This window comes from Choloepus didactylus, chromosome 3 (genome assembly GCF_015220235.1).
Source record: "Choloepus didactylus isolate mChoDid1 chromosome 3, mChoDid1.pri, whole genome shotgun sequence".
Classification (NCBI taxonomy): Eukaryota; Metazoa; Chordata; class Mammalia; order Pilosa; family Megalonychidae; genus Choloepus; species Choloepus didactylus.
In genome coordinates this window covers 204,584,311-204,593,602 of record NC_051309.1, presented here as the reverse complement: position 1 = coordinate 204,593,602, position 9,292 = coordinate 204,584,311, and the positions used below count along the sequence as shown (strand labels likewise).

The 9,292-nt window shown below is 34.9% G+C and overlaps 1 non-coding gene across 1 annotated transcript; it reads left to right on the top strand.

Moving 5' to 3' along the window:
• The first annotated feature begins 443 nt into the window (after positions 1-443).
• On the top strand, positions 444-547 carry LOC119530693. The gene has a single exon (XR_005216085.1). It is a non-coding gene; the product is annotated as a U6 spliceosomal RNA (small nuclear RNA).
• Positions 548-9,292: the final 8,745 nt, after the last annotated feature.

The following is a 9,292-nucleotide window of genomic DNA, read 5'->3' as shown; positions in this document are numbered from 1 at the left end:
GTAAAGTCAATTCAAGGAGGTTTGAAGACCTAAATGTGATATGTAATAATACAAAAATTTTAAAAGAAAATAGATGACAACATCTTTGTGATCTTAGGTAGAAATTGATTCTTTTAAAAAGACAGAACAAAAATCATGAAAAATGTAATGTTATATTTTTTAATAATAAAGAAAGAAGATACCATATCAAAGTTATAAAAGACCATAACTCAGGAGAAAATAATGCAACTTTTATAAATGTAAAAAAGATTAGTTTCCAGCATACATAAAGAATATGCCAATATATCAACAAAGAAAAACAAGTCCAAAGAAAAGAGGGAAGATGATAAATACAGGTAACTTACAGAAGCATATATCTGTACTGATATTTTACATCATACTGAAAGGTTAGTAAAAGTTGCAAAACAAATTGGAAAAAACTGGAGGAAAGTTATGGAGAGTGCTTGCTTCGGCAACAAACATACTAAAATTGGAATGATACAGAGAAAATTATCATTGTGTCCTTGCACAAGGATAAATGCAAATTCATGAAGCATCCAATATTTTTAACCAAGATACTTACTGAAAAACACAATAACTGAAATGAAAAATCCCCTAGAGTGTTTCAACAGCAGTTTGGAGATGGCCAAAGAATCAGTGTTCTCAAAAACAAGACAATTAAATGATTTGGGTTAATGCACAGGAAGAAGAAATAGTAAAAAAGAATGAACAGAGTAAAAGACCTGTATGATACCATCAAGAAGGCTAATATATGCATTAAAGGTACAAGACAGGGAAGTAAGAGAGAAAGGGGATGAAGGAAAAGTCAAAGCAATAATAGCAGTAAACATCTCATATTTAATGAAAGACATGAATATGCACATTAAAGAAGCCCAATGAACCACAAACAGGATAAACTTAAAGAGAACCACTGCCAAACATAGAGTAATCAAACTGTCCAATGACAAGGACAAGGAGATAGTTCTGAAAGTTGCATGAGCAAAGAAATGAGTTATGTACAAGGAAATTCCAAGAAGATCAAATGTGGATTTCTCACCAGACACCATGTAGGTGAGAAAGCAGAGGTACAAAGTATTTAAAGTGCTGAAGAAAATAACTGCCAACCAAGGAATTTGTATCCACCAAGATTTTCTATCAAAAATAAGGGAGAGATTAAAACATTTTCAGATTAAAAAACAAAAAAGCTGAGGAATTTCAGTACCACTAGACCTGCCTTACAATGCTAAGGGGAGGAGTTCTTCAGACTGAAAAAAAGGACATTAGACAGTAGATCAGAGTGGAATGAAGGTAGAAAATCCCCCAATAAAGGTGCTAAGATGCAAAAGCATAAAAAGAAATGATAAATATATGGTTTTAGCATAGAGTATACAAAGATAGAGTTTATAACAAGTACCAAAAAAGGGGATAGAGGATAGGAATTGTGAATGCATACAACAAAAGATAAAGGGCGGGGGGGGGGGACAGAGCAATAGGAGCAGTGGATGTGTTTGCTGTCTAAGATGTTAAATTTCAAACCCATAGGAACATAAAAAAAACATGAAAAATATATCCAGATAGAGAGAAGGGACTCAATATAATACAATATAAAAATGAAATAAATATGAAAGGCATGAACAAAAGAGTTGAGATACAAAAAAGGTATGACTTAAAAGACTAAATAGCAAAATGGCAGAAGAAAGTCCCACATTATCAGTAGTTACTTAAATGTAAATAGGTTAAACTCTTCAGTCAAAAGGCAAAGGTTGGCAGAGTGAGAAAAAGGCACAACTCAACTATATGCTATTTATAAGAAACTTAGGTTCAATTCAAAGATACATGTAAGTTGAAGGTGAAAGGTGGAGAAAATATACCATGCAAATAGTAACCATAAGAGTGCTGGGGTAGCTATAATAATATCAGATAAAGTAGATTTTAAGTAAAAAACTCTTATGGGAGACAAAGAAGGCCATTAAGTACTGATAAAGGGGTCAGTTCAACAAAACACAACAATTATAAATATATATGCATCTAATAGCAAAACATCAAAATATATGAAGCAAATATGTCAGATTTGAAGGGGAAAATTAATGGTTTTACCTTAATATAGTAGGAGACTTTAATAAACCACTTCCAATAATGGATATACATCTACAAAGGGGATTAATAAGGAAATAGAAGACTTGCACAATACTCTAAACCATCTAGAGCTAACAGACATATATAGACCACTTCACCCACAGGAACAGAATACACATGCTTCTTTGATGCACATGGATCATTCTCCAAGATAGACCACATCTTAGATCACAAAACAAGTCTCAATAAATAAATATTTAAATCATATGATGTATTTACTGCAACATCTATTGTATGACGCTAGAAATCAATAACAGAGAAAGAGAAAGGGAAAATACACAAATATGTGGCAACTAAAAATGTACTCTAAAATATACAACTGGTCAAAGAATAAATCACAATGGAATATTAGGAAATAATTTGAGATGAACAAAAATGAAAGCACAATATACTCAAACTTATAGGAGGCAAGAATGGCACAGCTGAGAGGGAAATTTATAGCTGTACATACTTACATTAAGAAAGAAGAAAGCTCTCAAATCAGAGATCTAACCTCAAAACTGGAGAATCTAGAAAAAGAAAAGGAAATTAAACTTGAAGTGAGGAAAGGAAAGGAAATAACAAAGATTAGAGTAGAGATAAATGAAATAGAGAATAACAATAATAATAAAAAAACAGAATCAACAAAACCAACAGTTGTTCTTTAAAATGATCAATAAAATCAACAACCAATCAGCCAGGCTCACGAAGAAAAAAAGAGGACATGGAAAGCTAAAATCAGAAATGAGAAGGGTAACATTACTACTGACCCCACTGAAATAAAAAGGAATATAAGAGGATACTATCAACAACTGTATGCCAGCAAATTAGGTAGCCTAGATCAACCCTCACATTCAAGGCCAACTGACTTTTTATGGTGCTGGGAAAAACGGCTCACCATATGCAAAGGAATGAAGTTCATCTGTCACCTCACACCATATACAAAAATCAACTCAAAATGTATCATAGGAGTCACTTCTGGGAAAGATGGTGCAGTAGGGAGCTCCAGAACTCATCCATTCCACCTAAACAACTATTAAACAGAAAGGAACTGTCTGAAACAACTATTTTGAAACTCCAGAGGCCAAAAGAAAACTGTACAGCATTCAGAAGAAGAGCAGAGGAAGAAGCAGATAAATTATGGTAAAGAACTGTAAATTTCTCTCTTTACATGGCAGCTACTGGCACACAGCCCATACTTTCATGGCAGTGGGTCATGGGGTCCATTCCCTGGCTAGTGGCTTCTGACAGAAAGGGACATAAAAAATCCCCTTTCCCAACAATAGGAATATGCATGACTGATCACTGATCAGTTTTGATTAATGAATTTGGATCACTGGTTCACGGCTCTGGGGGCAGCTATTATTTCAACCCACCATGGACAAAGGTGACAGCCATTGTTCAAACTTCAACCTAGACAAAGGGAGGTGGCAGCCATTGTTTCAACCTTTCTGGACAAGGGAATAGGTAGTGGAGATTTAAAGATGCAGGGCTTCTGCATGCTTCCTCAGGGCTGCAGGGGAACATTAACTGAAGGGCTGCATTTGTTGGGAAGTCCAGGAAAGCTCAGCTTGTGGGAGGCATGTGAGAAGTTTCTGACACCCTTACTGACCCCTCCACAGGGTACATTAGAGCTGGTCTGTGCCCCCCCTCCATGGGTCCCTGGCTATGATTTGACTGGGAAAGACTAAATTGGGAAAGTCTTCCCCAGGGTGACCCTCCTCCCAGAATTTTTCCTCCAGTAAAAAGCAGTGTGAGACAATGAAAGGACTGCAAAAAGCTCTATGGGTAGACAGTCTGGGACAGTGGACAGCCACTCCAGACCTGAGAGAGGGAAGATTGTCCCTTGGGAAATGGAGGGGACAACTAAACACCTGTAAACAGGAGAATTCCAAAACAACTAAAAATCAAAACTACAAGACAATGAAGAAATGAAGACCTGTGGTAAAGGTAACTGTTCTAGTTTGCTAATGCTGCCAGAATTCAAAACACCAGAAATGGATTGGCTTTTATAAAGGGGGTTTATTTGGTTACACAGTTACAGTCTGAAGGCCATAAAGTGTCCAAGGTAAGTCATCAACAATTGGGTACCTTCACTGGAGGATGACCAATGGTGTCCGGAAAACCTCTGTTAACTGGGAAGGCACGTGGCTGGAGTCTGCTCCAGAGTTCTGGTTTCAAATGGCTTTCTCCCAGGACGTTCCTCTCCAGGCTGCAGTTCCTCAAAAATGTCACTCTTAATTGCTCTTGAGGCATTCTTCCTCTCTTGGCTTCTCCAGAGCAAAAGTCTGCATTCAACGGTCGTCTTCAAACTGTCTCTCAGCTGCAGCTACTCTCTCAGCTGCTGTGCATTCTTCAAAATGTCCCTCTTGGCTATAGCAGCTTGCTCCTTCTGTCTGATCTTATATAGTGTGCCAGTAATTTAATTCAGACACACCCTGAATGGGTGGGCCAACAACTCCATGGAAATTATCCTATCAGAGTCAACACCCACAGTTGGGTGGGGTACATCTCTGTGGAAACACTCAAAGAATTACAATCTAATTAACATTGATAGGTCTGCCCACACAAGATTACATCAAAGATAATGGCGTTTGGGGGTACATAATACATTCAAACTGGCACAGTAACCATCTGGATAATTATAAATGCCAGTATTATTGCATTGCATTGTTTTTTATATAATCCTACTTCTTCCTACAGGTGCTAAAATGCAAATTCATTAAAAGTAATGATAAATATATGATTCTGTATATACATTGTACAAAGATATAAGTGGTAAAAAGTACAAAAAATGGTGGGAGGACAGAGGGGTATATGAAAAGTATATGTGCATACTACTGAAGCTAAGTTGGTAACAAACAAATATGATTGTTATATATTTAGCATGTTAAGTTTTAAAACTATAGTAACCACAAGGAAAATAGATGAAAAATATACCCTGATAGAAATGGAAAGGCACTCTATAAGGCATAACACAAGAAAGAAAATAAATGTAAAAATGGGCTTTAATGGAAATGAGGGACAAGAATGGTATAAGACTTTCAAAAACTAAATAGCAAATGGCAGAAGAAAGGTCTGTATTATCAGTAGTGACTCTAAATATAAATAAATTAAACTCTCCAGTCAAAAGGCAGAGATTGTCAGAATGGATAAAAAGCATGATTTAAGTATAAGTTGTCTGCAAGAGACTCAACTTAAAGTCAAAGATATTGGTGGGTAGAAAGTGAAAGGATGGAACAAAACATACCATACTAGCAGTAACCAAAAGAGAGCTGGGGTGGCTATATTAATATTGGATAAAATAAACTTTAAGTAAAAAACAATTGGACAAAGATGGTCATTACATATTAATAAAGGGTACAATTCAACAGGAAGACATAACAATTATAAATATAGATGCAACAAACAGCTCCAAATTATATGAAGCAAGTACTGATAGATTTGAAAGCATAAATTGATGGTTCTAAATTAATAGTAGTAGACTTTAACACACCACTCTCAATAATGAATCGAACACCTAGTCAGAAGATCAATAAGGAATTACAGGACTTGAATGCTACAGTAAACCAATCAGAACTTACAGACATATATTGAACTTTGCACCTCACAAAAAATAGAACATACATTCTTCTCAAGTGCACATGGATTATTCTCCATGATAGACAACATGTTGGGCCACAAAGAAATTCTCAATAAATTCAGAAGTATTAAAATCATACAATTTATATTCTCCTACCACAATGGAGTGAAATTAGAAATCAATAACAGAGAGAGAAAAGGAAAATTCACAAATATGTGGAAATTAAACAGCATAATTTTAAGCAACCAATGGGTTAAAGAGGATATCAGAAGTAAATTTAGGAAATATCTTGAGGTGAATGAAAATGAACAAACAACATACCAAAACTTATGGGATGCAGCAAAGGAAGTGCAGAAAGGAAAGTGAACAGCTCTAAATGCTTATATCAAAAAAGAAGACTTCAAATCAGAGATCTAACTCAAGACTGGAAAAACTAGAAAAACAAGAACAAACTAAATCCAAAGCAAGCAGAAAGAAGGGAATAACAAAGATTACAGCAGAAATTAATGGAGTAGAAAACAAACAAATAAAACAATAGAGAGAATCAACAAAACCAAAATTTGGTTCTTTGAAAATCTCAACAAAATAGATCCTTAGCTAGACTGACAAAAAAAAAAAAGAGTGTTCATATAACAAAAATCAGAAATGAAAAGGAAGGCATTACTATCAACCCCAATAAAATAAAAAGGACAGTTGTACTATGAACTACTGTATGCCAATAAATTAGATGACCTAGATGAAATGGACAAATTCTTAGGAACACACAAACTACCTACATTGACTCTAGAAGAAATAGGAGATCTCAACAAGCCAATTACTAGTAAAGAGATTGAATCAGTAATCAAAAACCTCTCAACCAAAAAAGTCCAGAACCAGCTGGAATTTACCAAATGGACAGTGAAATTTTACCAAACATCCCAAGAAGATTTAACTCCAATTCTGCTCTAACTCTTCCAAAAAACTGAAGAGGAGGGAACATTCCCTAATTCATTTTAAGAGGCCAACATCATCCTCATACCACAGCTGGATAAAGATACCACAAGAAAAGAAAACTACAGACCAATATCTCTTATGAATATAGATTCAAAAGTCCTCAACAAAATAGTAGAAAAATGAATCCAACAGCATACTAAAAGAATTATACACTATAATCAAGTGGGATTTATCCTTGGTATGCAAGGTTGGTTCATGATAAGAAAATAAATTAATGCAATACACCACAGTAACAGAATGAAGAAAAAAAAATGGATCATCACAACTTTGTGTCTTTTCAAAACACAGAAAAGACATTTGATAAATACAGCACCTTTTCTTAAAAAAAAAAAAAAAAACCACTTAGAACACTAGGAATAGAAGGAAATTTGACCAACATGATAAAGAACAAGTATACAAAGTCCACAGCTAATAGTGGGCTTTAATAGTGAAAGACTGAAAACTTTCCCTCTAAGATCAGGAACAAGACAAGGATGCCCACATCACCTCTGTTATGCAATATTGTACTGGAAGTTCTTGCCAGAGCAGTTAGGCAAGAAAAAGAAATACAAGGCATCTAAATTGGAAAGGGAGCAGAGCAACTTTTCCCATTTGCAGATGACATAATCCTATACATAGAAAATCCTTAAAAATCCACAGGAAATCTTGTAGAGCTAATAAATGGATTCAACAAAGTGGTGGGGTACAAGATCAACACTCAAAACCCAGTAGTGTTTCTCTACACAATGACCAATCAGAACAAAAAGTCAAGGAAAAGAAAATCCAATTAAGATAATAACTAAAAGAATCGAATATTAGGAATGAATATAACCAAGGATGTAAAGGACCAACACACAGAAAACAACAAACATTATCCAAAGAAATTGACGAAGACCTAAATAAATAGAAGCATATTCCATGTTCATGGATTACAAGACTAAATGTTAGGATGTCAATTCTACCCAAAGAAATTTATAGACTCAATGCACTCCCAATTGAAATTCTAACAGTTTTCTTTGCAGAAATGGAAAAGCCAATCATCAAATTTATATGGAAGGGTAAGAAGACCCAAAGAGCTAAAGCCATCTTGAAAAAGAAGAATGAAGTTGGAGAACTCACACTCCCTTATCTTATAACTTATTACAAAGCCATGGTAATCAAAATAGCATCGTCCTGGCACAAGAATGGACATAGTCTTTTTGCCTAGAAGCTATTTCCAGACTGTTGTGCAGCGAGGATTAATCCAACCAGAGCCCAGCTATTTTGCTAAATTAAGGGGGCAATGGTCAGTATTCAGGCATCGAACAAATCTAGAAAGCCCGGGCCCCAATACCAGAAAAGAGGAAGTTACACAGAAAAACAGCTCCAGATGCCTATATGGGAGACTTCTCATGCCTTTGGTTGAATACCAATCTCTGCATACATAGGGTAAAATCTATTAAGGTCGAATAAGAGCAACTACAAGAGGAAGTACAATGATGAGGAAGCTAAGGTCAAACCATTGCAACAACTCACGTAAGATTGAAATCATTCACTTTTTCACCTGCTGGAGTAGAGACATTTTGATATCCCAGGCTTTACATGAAGACCCAAGAAGTGCTATTTCTTAGTTACAGGGAAAACTGGCAAATAGAGTAAAGGCTACTCCAGATTTGCCCTTACAATTTTAAGAAACATGCCTAGAAAATATTTGCATGTGACTTGCATCTTCAGAACATATGTAAAACTTTTTAAACAAACAAGATAGACTCTGACCCTCAACAATATAAATTTCAAAATGTCCAACATCCACTCAACAATTATTGGTCATCAAAGAACTAAAAAAGTATGACTAAAATAATAAAATAAATAGTCGATATAGAGACAGATGCTGAAATGACAAGATGAGGAATTAGAGACATTCTTAAGGACTTAAAGGAATACTTGAACACAATGAAAGCATAAATAGAAGATGTCACAAAATCATGAGAACCCCAGGGATTAAAAATACAATATCTGAAAAAAGTTTTACTTTACTAATATCAAATCAGATACTGTAGAAGAAAAATAAAATACTGGAACTTGAAGATATAATGATGGAAACACAGAGAAAAAAGGACTTCCCCAAAATGACCAGAACCTAAGTGACCTATGGGGTAATGCTAGCAATTTATAATGATAACTTGAGTTCCAAAGGAGAAAAGAGAAAGTGATTCAGAAAAATAAAATATTTGAGATACAATGCAGAAAAATTTGTTAGGAAAAATATTCAAGAAATATAGAAATATTTACAAATTTGATGAAAAATATAAACCCACAGATACAACAATTTTCACAGAAACCCAGCAGAGATAAACAAGGAAAAAACACATCAAGGCATATCATAATCAAATCACAGAAAATTCAGGTATAAAGAGAATATCATAAAAGCAGTCAGAGATAAAAGGACACATATGATTCAGAGGCGAAAAGATAAGATTAGCTGTATTAGTCTCCTCAGAAAGCATGCAAACCAGAAGACAATGGAATGACATTTTAAAGTGCTGGAAGAAAATATGAAGATCAACCTGGAAATTTTTTAGAATGACATCTAGGAAACTCCCAAACAATTTAGAAATAAATAGCCTTAAATAACTACACAGCACACAAAATGTGTGGGATACG